General features: G+C 35.2%; 1 pseudogene across 1 annotated transcript in view; it reads left to right on the top strand.

Moving 5' to 3' along the window:
* The first annotated feature begins 1,993 nt into the window (after positions 1-1,993).
* LOC311168883 (dnaJ homolog subfamily A member 1-like) overlaps positions 1,994-20,453 on the top strand; it is a 40,118-nt pseudogene continuing 21,658 nt past the window's right edge. The window contains exon 1 of the transcript in view: positions 1,994-2,014. The product of the transcript in view is annotated as a dnaJ homolog subfamily A member 1-like (transcript). The remainder of the gene's footprint in view (positions 2,015-20,453) is intronic.

Below are 20,453 nucleotides of genomic sequence, written 5' to 3'. Positions count from 1 at the left end.
TCCTTAGAATAGGTAGCCAGTGATACATGTTAGAAGGAAGCTGATGACAACAAATATTAATGTTAGCATTAGTTGTAAGTGAATCATGTTTTAATAGATCACAAGATCTCATAACTTCACTTAGACTCACCCTGTTTGTTTATGATTTCAAATACACAGCAAATTATATATTTTGTATGTCACTAAGTATATCATATAAATAGTATTATTTAATACCAAGTCCCAGTCAGAATATTTCCACATATATATTTAATACCAATTCCCAATCAGAATATTTCTATGTATATTTTATTTAGTCTTAATTATCTCTTTCCAAACGCTTGTTCATTCTTCTTCAAAGTATCTTGTGGTTTTTTGATAGTTATCCCTCCTTCTGTTTAACATTCATCAACTCAGGCATCTTTTAAGACACAGTTTTAGCATTTAATGGACATGGAAACAAAAAAGCTCCCATTTCAAAATAAAATCTCAGTTCATATAGATCTTTATGATAATTACATTTATGTAAGCAACATGTGTAACAGTTGTAACTAAACTTCTGTGACATGCCTTTTTTTAATACCAGGACTGCTAAGGAATTAAGAGTACTAAGAATGATATAGCAGCCATGGAATGTTCCTTAAGTCTTCGACTCTAGCTGCTATTATTCATAGCACAGGTAAGGGAGAATTTTCATATGTTCAGAAACAGAAAACTTTGGTTGCTACTTTATTGCCTGGCTTACAAACAAGAAACCATCCATTTTAAGAATGTTTTAAGTAAACAAGTTGCAAACCCCATGGATAGAAAAATGCTAGAAGAGCACAATTTTGGCCATTTACAACTATTGCAACTGCAGCTGAAAACTGCTCATGTTGTTCTTCTGAAATGAGTCTTCAACTATAGGTATCGCCAAAAAAATGACAGAGGTAAAAACTTACCATCTTTTTGGTTTTTGTATCAACTCAGCCGTTTTTTAAAAACTTGAAATGCAATAAACACTAGAACCATGTCTAACTATCTCAACACTCACAGTTACTGTAGCTACAACTTGGGATAATTATAGCTACAACAGGGTAATCATCCATGCTTCCCAGAACCAGTTTATACTGAAATTAAGTTCTTTATACCAAGGAAATGATGATCCACAACCCTGGCAAGTGGACACAGAAACTATAATTTCTACAGCTGGGGAGAAACAAATGTTGCTCTGTTCATCTGGACTGCTCCTATTCCTCCTTTCTTCATGCACAGAACTCTGTGAGCTTTTGCGCTCACAACTCTGCCCACTGGAATGGCTGCCCACTGCTCTTTTCTGCTTTGACTTTGTCTAACACACATAGTCAGATCAGCAGCTCAGGGTTGGGAAAGGAACGTGGAATAGTTGCCTCAAAGACATGTAATGAGGGCCTCCTCAAAGTCTGGGCCAGAACAATAGTTTAAATACATGGCAAATTCTGTAGGAAACCCTTATACAAAACTTCCACAGCAGTAGACATCTTCTTTCACTAATCTTTTCATATCTGTTTCTTTGTTGCAGCCTTTAAACTTTGCTATGACAGACTGTTTCTGTTAAAACACATCAACATGTATTCTAATGATACCATGTCATCTCTGAAACTCTGCTGTGCACTAATGCTAGCTTGTCAGATAGTGCCAGAGATAGTATCATCTTCTCTGAACGGTATGTGCTGCATTATCCTGTCTTCCTGTACCTGTACTTCCTGGCCGAATCAAAATTAATAACAAATAACATTTTAGTGTTTTTACTACCGATTAGGAAGTTATCTGGTTTACTATCCGCATGTATTAAACAATATGTACACATGTATGCAAGTCTAATTATTTGGTTCAGACTGACAATATAACTTAGTTTTGGTGATTCTAGCTTCACTTACTTGCTCCTCACCAGTTATTTTGATCACCTGATAAATGATGCCAAGAGCAATATATTATGTTCCATGTCAATTTACACTCTCTTCTGATAATGAATTCAACCTTAAATCTTGGGACCATGGACGACTGGTATTTTATGGTGAGGACAGGGTGTCCAGGGTTCTTTTACAGAGCAAGGATGCTGAGGAGAGCTGAACACAGAAAAACCAAGACTCATTTTCAGAGTTTACAGTGCCCAGAATTGCCCAAGGAGAAGCTGATCACAGCTCCTCAATTGAGTTTCTTTCCACCAAGCTGCCATTGGTGAGAGGGTCACAGGAGATACCAGGTTAAATCATTTATTGGAAGTCATTGTGGGGAAAAGTGGGGAGTAAATTAGGTTCAAGTTACTGCTCAGAAAACTGTTGCCACTTTTCCCATTCTGTGGGCACCACCATCTTACCTTTTGGCTCCAGTTTTTGTTATTGTTGTTCTTTTTTTTTATAAAGTGCCCCCACCCTGGCTGTTGCTGAGCCTTCCCAGAACAGACCACTCTGGGAAGTAGATAGGCTGTGCCAGCTCCTGACAGGAAAAGCCAAGCTCTGGAGAGAGCTGCAATGGTTTTTAAACAAGTCCTCTTTTCAATCTCTGTCTCCAAGTTTGTGACATGGATTGGATTTCTTAAAATACTACTTATACTCAATAAAATGCATTACAGTTGGCTTTTACCCCACCTCTGCAGACTTATCTCCTACTGCTTCTTTCAGAGCTAAATAAGTCTCTTAACATGGCCTTCCAGTCACACTATATCTCTTACTGATGTACCTTATTCACCAATTCAATGCAAGAAACATTACAGTTTGCAATTCTTTTCATAACATTTATTTAATCGTCTCCCATCACTACTGGTCTATGCTCTGTGAGAGAAGGGACTATATTTTTAGAAACATGGGAATGACTTAATGCATACCTGGAATGAATGAAGGAATAAATGAATGAATGATAGTTACATGAATCTACAGAAATAAACTGGAAATACATATGCTTATATATAAACATGCATATGCACATACCAATTAAAATACTAAAATATTAACTTATTAGGACTTTTTGATGGAATTCCAACAGATACTGTAAGCTTAAATTATTGATAAGTTTCTGAAGACAAAGAATGAAAACTGGAAAAGTCATTCAAAAAATTTTCTACCTACAGGTTAGTGTGCTTTAAGGTGACAACAAGCAAGGTGAGGTAGGAAAGCAATGAGGAAAGCACAGCTTAGACAGCTGAGCTGTTTGTCTCAGGCTAGCAAACAAGAACAAGTCCCTATGCTGAATTATCTAAAAAATAAGATCTAATTTAGGAAAGATTACCTAATTTTCATTATTAGAAAATCAGAACAGAACTGATAATCTATAAGTTAAGCATTTTTTTAAAATTTCAATTTGAAAATTCAAGAATTAAATTAATAAATGTAAATATAAGATAATAAATTCTCTTAAAATTACTTAATCAACATTTTTAATATTTTATCTAAAATAAGCAGTAATGGATTTTTTTAAATGCTGAGGTAATTTTTACTGAAAGATCATCATTGAAATGTGTATATGATTTCAGCCTTAGAAGGTATGTTGTTTCTGAAATAGTAAATTAATATATTTGAATTTGCCTAACATCAAAAATGAGAAATACAAGTTTTACATCAGTTTGATGACAATTCTGCCCAAATTACACTTTAGTTATACAAATATTCTTAGTTCATTTCCACTATTAATGTTGATGACAGTGTCACCGTGAAGTAAAAAGAAACAGTAAATTATCAAATACGAAAAGAATAATTTTAACACAAAAATATTTAAATTGATTAGTCCAGAAATACAATTTTCTTTCAAAGTGATTCTGCTCAAACTGTATATATCGTTAGTTTCTTTAAAGTGTACGAATACGTGGCATAAATGAAAAGAAAATAAATCCAAGAAGCAATCTGGGCTTTGATTTACTATTCTCTTATTTCCCAGGGGTCTGAACAGGAAACAAAAATAACCACAAATGACTAAAATATCACTAGGCCTTGAAATATCAACATTTAAGTTAAAGCAAGCTAACTTTTTAATCAAAGCCTTACTATTTTGATTTACTTAATTCAAATTCCCTCTCTGCAAATATGCTTTTGAATTAAGTAGTCATAACAAACCATAACACAAACATGAATTGCCAGCTCATTTGTAATACCCACTTAGTTCTAAAGTACTGCAGTGTTTGCTAGAATCTACTTCACCATATGAGAACCACGTAAAATCTTCATTGAGCATCTTGCAGTATGGAAACCAAATCATGCTGATTTATATCACTTCAAGGTAAAAGCAGCAAAGAACCTAATTCATCGTATTCTGTAATGTGATATAAAAATTTAATCTGATATTGTGCCATCTGTAAATGAATAATAATAAAATGTAATGTAAAATAAAATGTAAATTTTAGTGTTTTAAATTGGAAAATAAAGTTATTAATCAAAAAAGATTCCTCTATTTAGCCATGAATAACACTCATTATCTCTGATCTAAAGCAGACTGACTTCTACAGGAAATATAATGAAGGTGGGACAAACTGTTTCCTTCCCAATTTTTTTCTTATAAATTCTATTTTCTTTTAGGTCACAAACAACTACTGTATTATCACAACTTGCAAATTGTCAACTAAACTTCCTTCTCATTACATAAAACCTAATATTTGACATGAGATTCCCTTCTAACTCCAGAATCAAGCACATCATCTGACATGTAAAGTAAGTTTAATGAAATTGGTTGGATAAGTGACTCTCTGACTTAGTTATCTACTAAGATGCTCAGACAACACTTTTTTTTTTAATAAGTTACATTTCTTTATTTAGAAAAAAAACTTTTTTAAAAGAAAATAATTCCCTTCTTCTATCAGGAACCCTTGTTTGCAGAAACATGTTAAGTAGTTTTTGAGAGAAAAAAAAAAGAGCTGATATTGGTTCTTGTGTCCTACTATCAAGAAACAATTGTCTTTATCCAGTAACAAATTCCCATATTTTCTGTATGCTTCAATACTTAATATTTTCAAGACAACAGGCATCTTATATTATGTAATAAAAGATGCAGGAAAGTAGGTGTAGAAAAAGCATAAATGCCATACATGATGCTTATCTCTGCTTATCTCTCTCTCATTGTTCTATGTTTTCTTATTTAAAATTGGATTTTTATTGGGGCCTTCCCGGTGGCGCAGCGGTTGAGCGCTGGGTTGCAAAGCTGCCCGCAGCCTCTGCAGCGCCGGCAGTGTACTTCGGTCCTTCTGCCTGTTCTGCTCCCCGCTCAGGCTCTGGTGAATTCTCTCACCCTCCCGTGCTTCTGACTGTACCCAGTGCTTGTATAAATAAATAAATAAACCTTAAAATAAATAAATAAATAAAATTGGATTTTTATTTATTGGATTTTTTTTCCTGAGGTAATATAGGTTTACAACACTGCTTATGGTTTAGGGGCAAAGTTTCGCACCTCTTCATGTATGTTAACACACCATACCCACCACCAAAGCTCCCATAATTCTCCACCATCATCCATTGGACCTTCTCTTCATTCCGTGCTCACCCTCCCCCTCTCGTAGCATCAATTCTACAGTTAGAATTCTAGAATTTGTTTATTAATTTGGTTTTATCAGATCCTTTGCTTTGTTTCTCTATATTTCACATATAAGTGAAAGCAGTGAGTATTTGTCTTTCTCCTTCTGAGTTATTTCACTTAGCATAATCCCCACCTGTTTCATCCATGTTGTCACAAATGGCAAGAGTTTATCTTTTTCTTTTCAATAGCGGAGGGTCAGTCCATTGTGTATACATGCCACATCATTTTAATCCACTTATCTGTCACTGGGAACATAAGTTTTTTCCTATAATTTGGTTATTATAAATAGGACTGTATATATTCCTTTGAGATAGTGTTCTAAATTCTTTGGGTAGTTACCCAGGAGTAGAAAAGCTGGGTCATATGGCAAATCTATTTTTAATATTTTGAGAAACCTTCCTTCTGTTCTCTACGGGGCTGGTACAAGACAAGGATGTCTACTTTTACCACTACAATTCAACTTAGTATTGGAGTCCCAGTTACAGCAATTAGGCAATAGAATATATAAAAGTAATAATTCACATTGGAAAAGATGAATTCAAACTGTCACTATTTGCAGATGACATGATAATACACATAGAAAACTCCAAATACTCCTCCTTTTCCCCCTTGATTCAGACCACGTCTTTTCCTTTTCTTTTTTTTTTTAAGATTTTATTTATTTATACAAGAACTGGGGTACAGGCCAGAGGCATGGGAAGGTGAGAGGATTCACCAGCGACAGAGCAGGGAACAGAACAGGCAGACTGATGAAATACTCTGCTGAGGGGAGCAGCGGGCGAGACAGGAGAGGTCTGCTGTGCCATGTGGGATTCTTGCCCGCCAGCCAGGATTGAACCCGCACTGCAGAGGCTGCGGACAGCTTCACAGTGTGGCCCTCAACCGCCTGCACCACCAGGGAGGCCCCTCTTTTCCTTTTCTAATCTCTACTCTTCAGCCCTGCAGAATGGGAACAGGACTTTCAGTGATGCACTGTTTTTCTTTCTTTTCCAGCTCTCAGTTATTACCTTAGTTCTAAGGAAATCTTTATTAGGAAAAAAAAAAATCTTAGTCTCACCAATAATGCTTAATGTAGGATTGCAATGGTTTTGAAAAGCAAAAACTTTTCTTTAAACAGCTGAAAACTTAAGAGTTTTCATCCATCTTGTTATTCATTGTTATTTCATTCATTGTTATTTCATTCATTGTTATTTCATTATATTCATTCATCTTGTTATTCTTGTTATTTCATTCTTCAAATGAAATTGTAGGAACAGTCCCAACTTGAAAGATGGATATGCGTGCAACTGTTTGGAGGAAAGGAAGAAGGAACTGATGTGATGACGACGCTTCTACGCACTTTCTCTCTGGCCTCCTTCCTTGGAGAAACTGGAGTTGATGGAAATCACTTTGGAAATCAATTAATGCTGTAATTGCATTATTCCTTTACTTGCTAAATTCAGATCAGAGGCAAGTTTACATTACTGCTCTATGAAAGTGATGTTTTCTTGTTTTATGAGAATTGGAATTATGAAAATTTGGAATTTTTGAATTGGGAATAATAAAGTTCCACTTCACACATTAAATTCTGGGGGAAAAGCAAATGCTAAAAAAATAAAAAAATCAGCCAATATCGTGTAATTTCAAACCTAATAAGCCAAATGCACTGGCACCTGTGTTTATGTGATTGCCACATGGTGGCACCACTTTTGCTTGTAAGGGGAAATACCCACTATCCTTTGTCAAGGAAGTGCTTTAGATAACTGAGTTTAAAAGTAATTATGCAAGTTTGAAATTATGCAAAGTTTTCAGGGTTTGAACATTCTAATAAACAATAACTTCCCTATGGCCGAATTCAAATTTGGCTTTCCAATCTTGGGTAAGAACAAAGAGTAATACTGTAATATCTGTTTGTCTGAGAGTTGTTTTATTTTAATTTAAATTATGAAGCCGATGCTAATACAACATGTCTTATGTGCCAAACACTGTTCGCAGTGCTTTGTAAAATAAATGTTAATTCATTTATTCTTTTTTACAAAGGTAACAGGCTGCACTATTTGGTAACCTATGGGGTTGACATAATTATGACACTAATTCCCAGATGAAGAAAATGGAGAACACTGAGGAACTTGACCAAGGTCACACGTTGCTAAGTGATACAACAGGAATCAGGAAACTCATCTTCTAGCACCAGTGTCCATGATCTTGGTCTTTCCATGCATCCTTAGAGTTTTACCAAAGAGGTATTCAATTAAATTTCTATGCAGTTGAGGTGAAATATGCCTTGATATAAATGGCACTGAAAGGTTTTGTTATAATAATAGTAGACTTAGAGGCAAAGAAAAGTATTAACTTGTAATTACCAATACATTCCTTAGAGAGAGGCGTAATGGGATACATTTCTGCACATTTTGGCACATTTGTGTATTTTTAGGTCAGTTCAAAGCATCTTTCTTAGCATATGTGCATCTATGCTTTTTTTTTTTAAAGATTTATTCATTCATTTATTTATTTATTTATACAAGCACTGGGTACAGTCAGAAGCGCGGGAGGGTGAGAGAATTCACCAGAGCCAGAGCGGGGAGCGGGGAGCAGAGCAAGCAGAAGGACCGAAGTACACTGCTGAGGGGAGCAGCGGGCGGTAGGAGAGGTCTGTGTGCCATGTGGGACCTCCTCCTGTGGCTGGGGAGCAGCCGGGGATCGAACCAGCGCTGCAGAGGCTGCGGGCAGCTTCGCAACCCGGCGCTCAACCTCTGCGCCACCGGGGAGGCCCTGTGCTTCTATGCTTTTTAGAAACAATTCTGGTTTTAGGAATTGCAAATTTGGTATTTCACTCTTTTCTTATAACTACAGAAAATTCTCTTGAGTCTAGACAAAGTTTTTTAATTCATCTTATTCTGCAACCTGAATGTACTCACACATAGGTGAAGACTGTCTAATATTGAAATTATCTTTAGTACTTGATCAACTAAATCCCATTGGATTATATCAGAAGTAGATATAATGAGTCATAATTAACTGCAAATAGTGTTAGTAAGTTTTGAATGAATTGTTTATAAATTTTTTAATTGAGTAAAGAAAGTAGTAACAAAAGAAGAGGCAGCTATTTTTTGGCATTATGGATAGAAATTTGAAAAAAGATTGAATGTGCTAATTTCTTATTTCAGAGTTTATTTATTTATTTATTTCTAGTTATTGACTCCTGGGCATTATGAGAGATAATCACTAGCCATTAAGGTACAACTTACTAGATAAGTAGGAGGGTCAGTTGATTGCACAGAGGAGCCTATAATTTTCAGAAAAAAATGTGTAAATAAATAGAAGTCAATATGCCTATATCTTTGCATTAATCAGAGACATTCATAATTTGGCATAAGAAAATGTAATATTTTTTCTTTGCAGCTTCTATTTAATTAGACTGTCATTAAAATTTCTATTCCTGGTAGAGCTCATAGTATCTGTTTATAGAAATTGCCTGTATTCAGAGAACTGTCAGCATTACAAAATGCTTCTTAATATTTTAAGCACAGCTTTGTGATGATCCGTCTACAATCTGAAGTGGTACAATTTGTACAAACAAGATGAAAAGAAATTATTTAGTATTAAAAATGAATATTACTCTAGAGCAGGTATCAGCAAATTGGTTGATGGGCCAAATTCATTCTGCCTCAGTTTTTACCACCTACTTGACTAGGAATGACATTTGACATTCTTAAATGGTTTTTAAAAGCCAAAAATGAAAAACATTGAATGGCATGTGAAAAGTATAAGTAATTCAAATGTTAGTGTTTATAAATAAAGTTTTGTTGGAACAGAGATGAGATGCTCTCATCATTTACACATCCTCTATGGTTACAACGCCTAAAAAGTCTATCCAATTCTGCTGCAGACATCTCCAGTTAATTTTACTACCACACAGAGGTACTTTCCTCTGATAATCAAATTCCAAGCCACATCTCTATCATACTGGTTTAATCTAGGTTTATTTTATCTAAAATAAAACATAATTAGAAAGCAGAGTACGCCAGCAAGGAAAATATCATAAAATAAGCTGAAAGTATTTTCATTGGATTGATATATTAGTTTCAGGCTTTGTTGCCTCCTCTCTACATTAAGCAGCTAGTTGGAAAACAAGAATATAAGTAAGAATGATGGTATTTTCAAATGAACAATATGTGCTGGGTACTAATTATAAATTTTTCATGGACCATTTTCATTTACTACAGCAACCTTATTATTACTTCCATTTTATAGGTTAGGATAAGGAAGGAACACTAGGCAAGTTAGAGTACTTTTTTCAAGGTCACATATACAACATTATTTTATTTACTTCTTTTTTATACTGGTTCTTTAAATTTATGGTAAATATTAATTTAGAATTATGTTAAATGACACTATTTATAACTTCATAACAAAATATTCAGGTGTACTCTCCAATTTTATCTTTTTTATGATGCAGATAACATACCCTACATGAAAGCAGGTCTAGAACAAACACTTGTTCTAGGAATCTCTTTTAATAAAATTAAGCAAATTACATAGATTGTTCCAATCTGTATAGAATTGCTATATAGTTCTCAATTGCTATATAGTTCCCAAGCTACTAAATATTATCTATAATATGTACACACAAAATATTATATATGCATATAATTATACACACACTCAAAAGGCCAGTACATCTTATAGAAATCAACATTTGAATGAGTTTAGGGAAGGAATGCTTAGTAATTACAGGATATCATGTTTATTCTACATTAAAATTTTTGTTAATAATGTGTGGGTTGATTTAGTTTATATGGAATATTTTAAAACCCTGAGGTTTTAAAGAAACATCATATGTACCTCAAAGTTATAATAATATGACTACAAGGTTGGCTATTATATCCTAGTGATAGATCTGTAGCCAAACCACTAAAGAAATTTGGTGCCTCAAACAAATAGCCCTGGTAGTTAGGCATTGTAAGAAGAAAAAAAACTTATGGAAAAAAAGTTACCCAAATGTCTTTCCAGATATTAATGTAATTTTAAATTAATATAACCCAAGATCATAGGAAATACATTGCTAATCATAGAGCTCAGCAAAGCCACTCTGAACCCAATGGTTTCCATTTTATTTTCCACAGAATTCATAATTAAACTTAGGTCAGAGCAGCGGAGGTTCAGCAGTTAGAGAATTCATTTATTCTATAAAATTTTACATTTTCATCCTTAAAAAAATGTCTTAAATTAATGGTTTGGAATTTCTAATCCTTGAAATAAAAGATTACCTTGGTTAAACAAAAGAAATAAGAGAACACTACAGAATGTGATTTTTCTTTAAAGAGAAATGCATTTGTTTAGGGTTATTCAAGTTTGCTCTCTCAGCTAAGAGTAGGGGGAAAGAAAGGAGAGAGAAGTCTCTGTGATTCTTTAGGTCAGTAATGAAATTCAAGCTGCTGTGTTAGACATGTCTCTGTTAGATTTATGTAGGCTGTTTCTTTCTATCAAGGTAAATTTGGGAGGATGCAGGATTTAGTCAAAGCCAAGGTTCAGAAATCTCTTGTATATCTGGAGAGCAGGTGGGACTAGCACAACAGATGTCCATTTGCATAAAGACCAAGTCACCTCCTAAGAAAAACACATCTTCAGCAAAGAGGAAGCCAAATCTCACACACTTGACCTGATAACCAAGTCTTAGGGCCTGAGGGATTATGATCCTAAATATAGTGCTTCCCTCTCCTGCCCGCATTCAATGCCAGGTTCTAGGATATATACATATATGCATATATGTTATACACATACAAGTATATGTTACACAGACACACACATGTTATCACCTTCCATGAAAACATTTTCAACAAACTCATTGGTAACATCATATTGTTGAAACGAAGTCATTGTTTCATTTGATTCTCTCAAGCATGGGACACAGTGGTTTTGGAGAATAAATGAAAAAAAAATAATCTATGAATTAACCTTCTTTCAGTCACTAGCTAATGCCCATTATCTTGCCAAAGGCGAGAAGCAGGGCGGGGCAGAAGAAAACTGAATCCACAGTTCTAACTACGACTAAGCCACTTTTATTGCCCTTAGGTTCCTCATGTATAAAATAAAACTAAGAATTGGAAGCAATGATTCCCAACGGGATTCTTGCCTCACCCCCAAATTATATAAAATATTTATTTGTTTCTAGCTAAAAGCATATGTCATGACAGTTTGGAAAAATCAATGACCAGCAGAGCAAGTTCTGACAACACAGAAAGGAAGGGGCCCTATGAGAGAAGTAAGGGCTGCCTGACAAAGACAAGTAAATGACAGAGAGTGGGAAGCAGGAACCCCTTTAGAAAAGCTTCATCTAATTAAAAAGGTTTATCTAATTAAAAATTACCCCAGGGCAGGCTTTGCCTGAGATATAAAACTCAATTATGGTCAAAATTGTTTTATTCCTTGATTGTGGTATTTGGAAACATCTCTTCAAAACCTCCCATTATAAATAGTAAAATGTTACTTTCTACTTTCTGTTTCAATCAAAAGATATCTTTATCTATAGAGTTGTTTCTCTGTGGTTTCTAATAAACAACAATATCTACTTTTTAAATGCACTACTTATGCAAATAAGGCTATTTTCCTCACTTTGAAAAATGCTAATACAAAGCAATATAATACCCCATTTGAGAAAGAATAGAAATATTCTGAAATCATGAAATAAGGTATTTAAAGGCTCCCATATTGCTTAATAAAGCAACAATTTCTAGTAATTAGGAACCAAAAAAATCAACTACAACTGAAACTGAAAAAAAATAATAATTGAAATATCATCAAATTTCCTTCTTTGGTTAATGTGAAAAATAACATACAGCAGGAGAGCAGGAGGGACAGGGGTCAAAACCAGGGAGGGAAGAGCACAGAGATGGTGGAGATGAATCACGGGTGGTATGGTAGTGGGAGAACCACAGGGACTGCACCTGAGGGGAGAAATCAAATACTGTACAAAAATTGACAACAATGTAAGAAAATAAATTAATCAAAAAAATGCAAATGATTAATTTAGTGAAATTAAAGTCAAGTCAATTTTTATTATTTCTGTGCATTGAGATGTTTCAATACACCCCCTCCTTTATTTTTTGTTTTGGCTAAAAGGTTTCCATTTTCTTTTTCTACATTAAGATGAACCCTATACCTTCCAAACCATTTCGTATTATTCAATAGCAAAACAACTTCTTCCCCCTTCACTACCCTAATTTGGCTTCAAGTTAATGCTGCTTTTCTCATTCCAACTGTTTTGGACATATGCTGGCCCAACTAACAATGGTAAACACAGCAAGCTGTCTCTGATATGCTGCTGATTAAGTCATCTTGTGAGAAAAGGGAATTTGGATGTTAAGATGCTAAGAAAAAAAATTACTTCCATAAATTCCCCATTTGAAAAATACCTGGATTCTTAAGTTAAAATTATTTGATATGCAAGCCATGGGATGCTTTAAAAATATATTAATTCATCGTGGCCTGGATATATTATTTTATTTATTATTTTTTTTAAAAGATTTATTTATTGGGCCTCCCCAGTAGCGCAGCAGTTGAGGGCTGGGCTGTGAAGCTGCCCACAGCCTTTGCAGCGCCGGTTCAATCACCGGCTGCCAGGTGAGGGTCCCACATGGTGTACAGACCTCCTCTGCCGCTTGGTGCTCCCCTCAGCAGTGTTACTTCGTCAGTCTGTCTGTTCTGCTCCCCACTCTGGCTCTGGTGAATTCTCTCACCCTCCGGCACTTCTGACTATACCCAGTGCTTGTATAAATAAATAAATAAATAAATCTAAAAAAAAAAAATTTATTTATTTATACAAGCACTGGGTATAGTCAGAAGTGCTGGAGGGTGAGAGAATTCACCAGAGCCAGAGTGGGGAGCAGAACAGGCAGACGGACGAAGTACACTGCTGAGGGGAGCAGCGGGCTGCAGGGGAGGTCTTTTGCACCATGCGGGACCCTCGCCCAGTGGCCGGGAATTGAACTGGCGCTGCAGAGGCTGCGGGCAGCTTTGCAACCCAGCACTCAACCACTGCGCCACTGGGGAGGCCCAGAACATAGCACTTATTTTTCATTTAGTTTAGACTCTTACATAGAATTGCAAACAGTATGTAAATGTAAAATCATTGTAAAAAGAAGCAAAAAACCCAAATTGCAAAATAAAGTAAAAAATGCAAACATAAAAGCTTAAGAGGAAAACACAACTAAAAAAAAACCACCTGGAACTTAAGAAAATGGTAATACCTCACTTATTATTAAGTTCTTACTATATTGATATCCATAATTTCACAAATGTAAACCCAAGGCATATTAATTAATTTATAATCATGGACCATTTTTTTTTTAAATTTGCACTCTTAAACATTCCTAACTTTCTTATTTCTACACAGACTACAAAGACCCTGAAAACAGAAAGGTGAGGAATATTATCTATTTGTTGCTATAAACAAGTTTTCAATCTAAGCTGGATGGAAATCCAAGAGAAGCAATGATGAGAAAACATAAAGCACAGAACTGATAAACCCTTTGTATATTTAGAGATGCTGATAGATGCTGATTTTCAAGAGTTTGTTGTATGTAATGTACGATGCTAAGTACCTAAAACACATTATGAAATCACAGAAATAGGAAAATTCAGTTATGTTTATAGGAGTCATATAAAAAAATCTCTGAATATGGGCCTCCCCGGTGGCGCAGCGGTTGAGCGCTGGGTTGTGAAGCTGCCCGCGGCCTTGGCAGCGCCGGTTCGATCCCCGGCTGCTCCCCAGCCACCGGAGGAGTGTCCCACATGGAGTGCAGACCTCTCCTGCCGCCCGCTGCTCCCCTTAGCAGTGTACTTCAGTCCTTCTGCCTGCTCTGCTCCCCGCTCTGGCTCTGGTAAATTCTCTCACCCTCCCGCACTTCTGACTGTACCCACTGCATGTACAAACAAACAAATAAATAAATTACATGCCTCTATTAAAAAAAAAATCTCTCAATACAAGATACTAGACACCAAAAGACAGGGAAACAACTCAAAAGCTAACAACAAAAGGAGCTAATACAAAGATAATCACTGAATAACTGGGGTTACCAAACAATAAAAAGAAGGGGTGAATGTTTCAATACACCCCCTCCTTTATTTTTTGTTTTGGCTAAAAGATTTCCATTTTCTTTTTCTACAGTATTCTGAATACCAAACAGGCAAAGCAAGAATGAATGCTTTTTAAAAATCAATGATCTATTTAGATCATGGTAGTATTGTCAAGGCAACATTGAACTTTTTACTAATTTTAAAATCATAGACAACACAATATTTTTTCTTAAAGAACAACATCTTTTGACTACAAAAATGAGAAACATAAATGGCAATAAACTATTTTATTAGTCATCACAAAAATTTTCTTCTATCTGTACAAAACCACATTACAATGTATTTAGTAATTTGTGGAAACCTTTTATCAGTAAATACAACCAAACTAAGTAAAAGGTCAATAAAACATGACCTACATCAAAAATGAAAAAAAAATACGCAGAATGTAAACAAAAGAATTGCAACTTGTATACTGAAATCATATAACATTTGGAGAAAAATTAAAAGAGATCTAAATAAATGGAAATACATCCCAAGTTTATATACAGGAAGAGTTAATATTACTAATATGGCAATGCTCCTCTAACTGATCCTCAGATTCAATGCAATCTGAATCAAACTATCAGTGTGTTTTACTCCCACAAATTGGCTAGCTGATCCTAACATTCATATGGAAATTAAAGGGATCCAGAATAGTCAAAACAATCTTGAAAAGAAAAAAAAAATAGTGTAGGCTCATATCTCCTGACCTTGAAACTTACTACAAAGCTAAAATAATCCAGACAGTGAAGTAGCTGTGTAAGAAAAGATGTACAGATCAAAAGAATAGAACTAAGAATCCAGAGAAAAAGCCTCACATTAAAGGTCAACTGTTTTTTGACATGTGCTAACACAGTTCAATGGGGGAAAAGTCTTTTCAATAAAAATGGTTGGGGCAACTATATAAGTAGATGCAAAAAAATTGATGCTGAAAACAAACGAACGCCACTTCTCATCATACACTATAAATTAACTCGAAATGGATCAAAAGACCTAAAAGTAAGAGTTAATGTAAATCTTCATAACCTTTGGCAAAGCAGTAGTTTCTTAAATAACAAAATAAAAAATACAAGTAAAGAAAACTAGATAAATGTCCCATGTCAAAATTAAACCTTTGTGCTGAAAGGATACTATCCATTTACAAAATTGAAGAAAATACTTGCAAATAATTTTTTGATACAAGTCAAGTATCCAGAATAGATAAGATAAATTTGTAATCATTTAAATTCAACAACAAAAATACCTAACCCATTTTAAAACGGGGGCACATGACTTACAAGACATTTATTCAAAGAAGATATGCAAAAGGCCAATAAGCGCTTGAAAAGACACTCAATATCATTAGTCTTCAGGGCAATGAAAATTGAAAGCACAATGAAATACAACTTCACACCCTGTAGAATGGCTATAATGAAAAGAACGTTAAGACTTGTTATAATCAGCTCTTTCACTCTAGCTAAATACAAGATAAATGAAAAACACACCCACACAAAACCTTGTACATGAAAGCTCATAGCAACGTAATTTATAAAAACCAGAAGATAGACAACCCAAATGCCCATGAATTCATGAAAGGATAAATAAAATGTGGAATAACCATAAAATGGAATATAGTCAATGACAGTAAAAATAAATGAAGTGCTAATACATGCTAACATGGATGGACTTTAAAACCAGTATGCCAAGTGAAAGAAGTCCAAATATTGGTCACAGAAGACCAAATATTATATAATCCCATTTATAGCAAACATTCAGAATAGGTAAATTTATAGAGGAAAAAAGAATATTAGTGATTATTTGTGACTGGACGCATAAAGGGTATGACTGCTAATGTGTATGAGTCATTTTAGGGGAAACAAAAAATTCAATATTACACTGTGGTGATGGTTGTTCAATCCAAGTGAGTGAATTTTATAGTGTATCTCAATAAAGCTGTTAAAATAATCTGATTAAATTGTTTAAATAGATTGAGATCTAGGAATAACAAAAGGTGACTACATAGAACAAAATAATTTTCTTCATTTCAGAAATATAAAATATAATCAGTTGGGAACTGTTACATTTCCTTTAGATTTTAAAGTATACAAAGTGGAAATTGCCAATGACTTAAGTGTTCTTACTCTACTTGTTATGGCTACATTTTAAATTTAATATACAATATTACCAGTTTCTTTTGGAGAAGTACCTGTGAAAGCTCTGACTTAAATGCCACCAAAAATAATTAACTCCATCCAAGAAATCAGATCTTTTAAATGAGTGAGGAAAATGACTCATTTTCTTGTTCCTTCCCTGCCCCTAATATTTAAGGTTTCCTGGAGTTAACTGATATATTACATAGGGACATTTGTGGTCTGCTGATTCAAGGCTTCTAGATTCTTAATTGAAGAGTCACATTCTTTTCTAATGCTTGGAGAAGAGAATAAGACAAGGTAAGGCCCAAGTATAAAATTGTTAAATGTGTAATTTGACTTCCCAAACTCTTCCCCCATTGCCTCTTCTTTTCCCCTTATATTGCCTTCCTTCCCACCCATTTGTTGCTCTCTCTCTCTGGTTCTATGTGAGCTAGGGCCCTTGGTTCCCACAATTTTCATGTCATCAAGATATTTAACCTTTGTCCATTTCCTCATTATCAAAACAGAACTGGCCCCAAGCCAGATTGTTTAGTTTATGCTTTTATTTATTCAACAAATGCACATTGTTCATATGTGCCATCACTGCTTCCTTTGAATGACAAACACTGGACAAGGTACTAAGTGAGAGAGGAAAATATTCAATTAGACTACAGTGAGGAAGCACAATGTCAGAGGTGTGCACAGAGCATCACCTGCACACTTTTTAAAAATAACTTATTTATATATATTTTATATCATTGTTCATTTTTGCACACTTTAACAGAAGGTTCTGGAACTAGATATATGCAGGAAATTATAGGAAGTATTGTCAAAGAGATACACAGAAGGTATTGGTAACAGAATGACAAATGTTGAGGACAAGAGAGAGGCAGAAGTTAATATTCATGATAAAAAGCTTGGAAACTAAAACATTATCTAATGAGTGGCTATTCCATTATAGAAACTGTACTAATGCCTTTAAATTTATTTTATTTCATTTTTTAAAGATTTATTTATTAATTTATACAAGAACCGGGGTACAGGAGGGTGAGAAGATTCACCAGACACAGAGAGGGGAACAGAACAGGCAGACTGACGAAATACACTGCTGAGGGGAGCAGCGGGCGAGACAGGAGAGGTCTGCTGCACCATGTGGGACCCTCACCGGCCAGGATTGAACTGGTGCTGCAAGAGTCTGCGGACAGCTTCACAGTGCTGCGCTCAACTGCCTGCGCCACCAGGGGAGGCCCTGCCTTTAAATTTAATTTGCTTAATTCTCACGATGCTGTAAGATCCTTAGTATTAATAATTTCTGATTTAGAGATAGAATGCCAAGGTTTGGTACAATTGTGTTCCATGAGTAACATCTCTCATCTGAGAAGTAACATAGCAAGTTCAGGCAAGTCAGTCTGAGTCCAATTAAGAAATGATTTTTTGCCCAAAAATAGATGACTGGATCAAGAAGATGTGGTACATATATACCATGGAATATTACTCAGCATTCAAAAAAGATAAACACATGCAATTTGCAGCAACATGGATGGCACTGGAAGAGATCATGCTCAGTGAAATAAGCCAAAAAGAAAAAGAAAAATACCGGATGGTCTCACTCATAGCAGGAATCTAGAAAACTTAAATAAGGGACCAGGAAAATGAATATAAGAAAGTGAAAATCAAAATCAACAAAAAACTATGAACCAGAGACACTTTTTGGGGGGTGGGGGGCGGGAGGGGAAGGATTGGGGTCAGAATGGGGCGTTTGCAATTGTATGGGGGAATATAAAAATAAAATTTATTATTTAAAAAAAAAAAAGAAATGATTTTTGATAACATATGCCCACAAACCTTGAGATTTCCAGAAATATGTGACAAATGAATATTTAAAATAATAAGACATTTGTTTCTTGTAAAGGCAAAGTGACTAGGATACTGGAGCACAGGGAGACATATTTGTCATTATATATTATTTTGCATATCTTATATTTCATATCATGTTATATATTAAACATTTAAGTAAATAAATTATCCATCAAGATAAGTAGAGAAAGAATGTACAATTGGGTTATTCTTGCCTACTCTTTAGCATATTAGCTTATATTTAGGCAGCGGAGCCAGCATTACTGCCTCTAACATGCAAATACAAAGCAAAGAGATCACAGGATATGCTATTTGAAAATGTATCTCATTGTCTACGTGAAAAATAAAGAAAAAAAGCTATAGTCCCTAAGTTGCCACAACACCTTTATTTTGATTGAGTCCTCAGGAAAATGGGTGTCAACTGCTCCCACATTCCAAACCATCCATACAAAGAAGCAAAAGAATAAATGGACAAACAATAAAGCAAAATAATAAAAAAAATATGGGGACCTTTGGCTCTTCGTCACTCAAAGACATAAAACAGTTGCAGTAAAACTGACCAAGGACTTAAGAAAAGAGGTGGATAATTTCTTGAAAGAAAATGTCAACAAATTCCCTATCCACATTCCCTCCTTAGTGATATAAAGCTTGCTTGTGTCACACCTTAAGATTTGTGAAAAGGAGTTCAAAAAAAACCAGAGAGATTGATGCACTTGCTGAAGTTCTGAAGACAGGTGAACTGAGTTATGATTCAAGTGTGAGAAATCTTAAGGATGAAAGCTAATATTGAGAAGATGATTGAACCCATTTGGGAAAAGACTGTGTACCTGACCAGCAGGTCTAAGGTGTGGGTATTATGCAGAGAAAGAGAATGGGTCTACTGGTTGGTACTTTCTTAGAATTTACCCATGAAGGACACCTAATAGGTCAAGGGTATATCAGCAGGAGCATTTTTGGAGGTGTACAGGGGGATGGCTGAAGTGAGAAGTAGGAGCTTTAACTGATCAGCTGGGGAGTTTAATTTGAGCAAGTTAACCTTAAAAAGTACTTTTTGTTTTTTTTTTTTGTTTGTTTGTTTTAAAGAGGCATGTATTTTTATTTATTTATGATTTATTTATTTGTTTTGTTTTGTTTATACATGCACTGGGTATAGTCAGAAGCGCGGGAGGGTGAGAGAATTCACCAGAGCCAGAGCGGGGAGCAGAGCAGGCAGAAGGACCGAAATACACTGCTGAGGGGAGCAGCGGGCGGCAGGAGAGGTCTGCGCGCCATGTGGGACCCTCCTCTGGTGGCCGGGGAGCAGCCGGGGATCGAACCGGCGCCGCAGAGGCCGCGGGCAGCTTCGCAACCCAGCGGTCAACCACTGCGCCACCGGGGAGGCCCTAAAAAGTACTTTTTGTTAATATCCAACTGTAGAGATTTTATTATTTATTTCTTTAAAATATATTTATTTCTTACATCATTTTTCATTTTTGTATAATGTTTGATTTCTCCCCTAAGGTGTAATCCTCATAAAATTCCCACCCCCAAATCACCCATGATCTGTCACAATAGTCTCTTGTGTTCTTCCCTTCTTTGTTTTTACCCACATTTACTTTATCCATTTGTCTATCAATGGGCACATAGGTTGAATCTACATCTTGGCTACTGTGAACAATGCTGCACTATTCACTGAATAATGACATCTGAAAAATCCTACACATTTAATATGAAAGTTACCATAATTGTGAGAAAAAATTCAGCCCATAGCATTAAATATACTTATGATCTTGGCATTATCAGAACAAAGCATCGATTATCAGGGAAAATACAACCTCAGCTTCCACATCTGTCGAGTAGGGGAACAGATTGGGGACATTAGCCCAGAAATGTTATTTTGAAATGAGCCCTGAT

The sequence above is a fragment of the Talpa europaea genome (assembly GCF_964194135.1).
Source record: "Talpa europaea genome assembly, chromosome: 3".
Lineage (NCBI taxonomy): Eukaryota > Metazoa > Chordata > Mammalia > Eulipotyphla > Talpidae > Talpa > Talpa europaea.
This window is presented reverse-complemented; position numbering and strand designations above follow the sequence as displayed.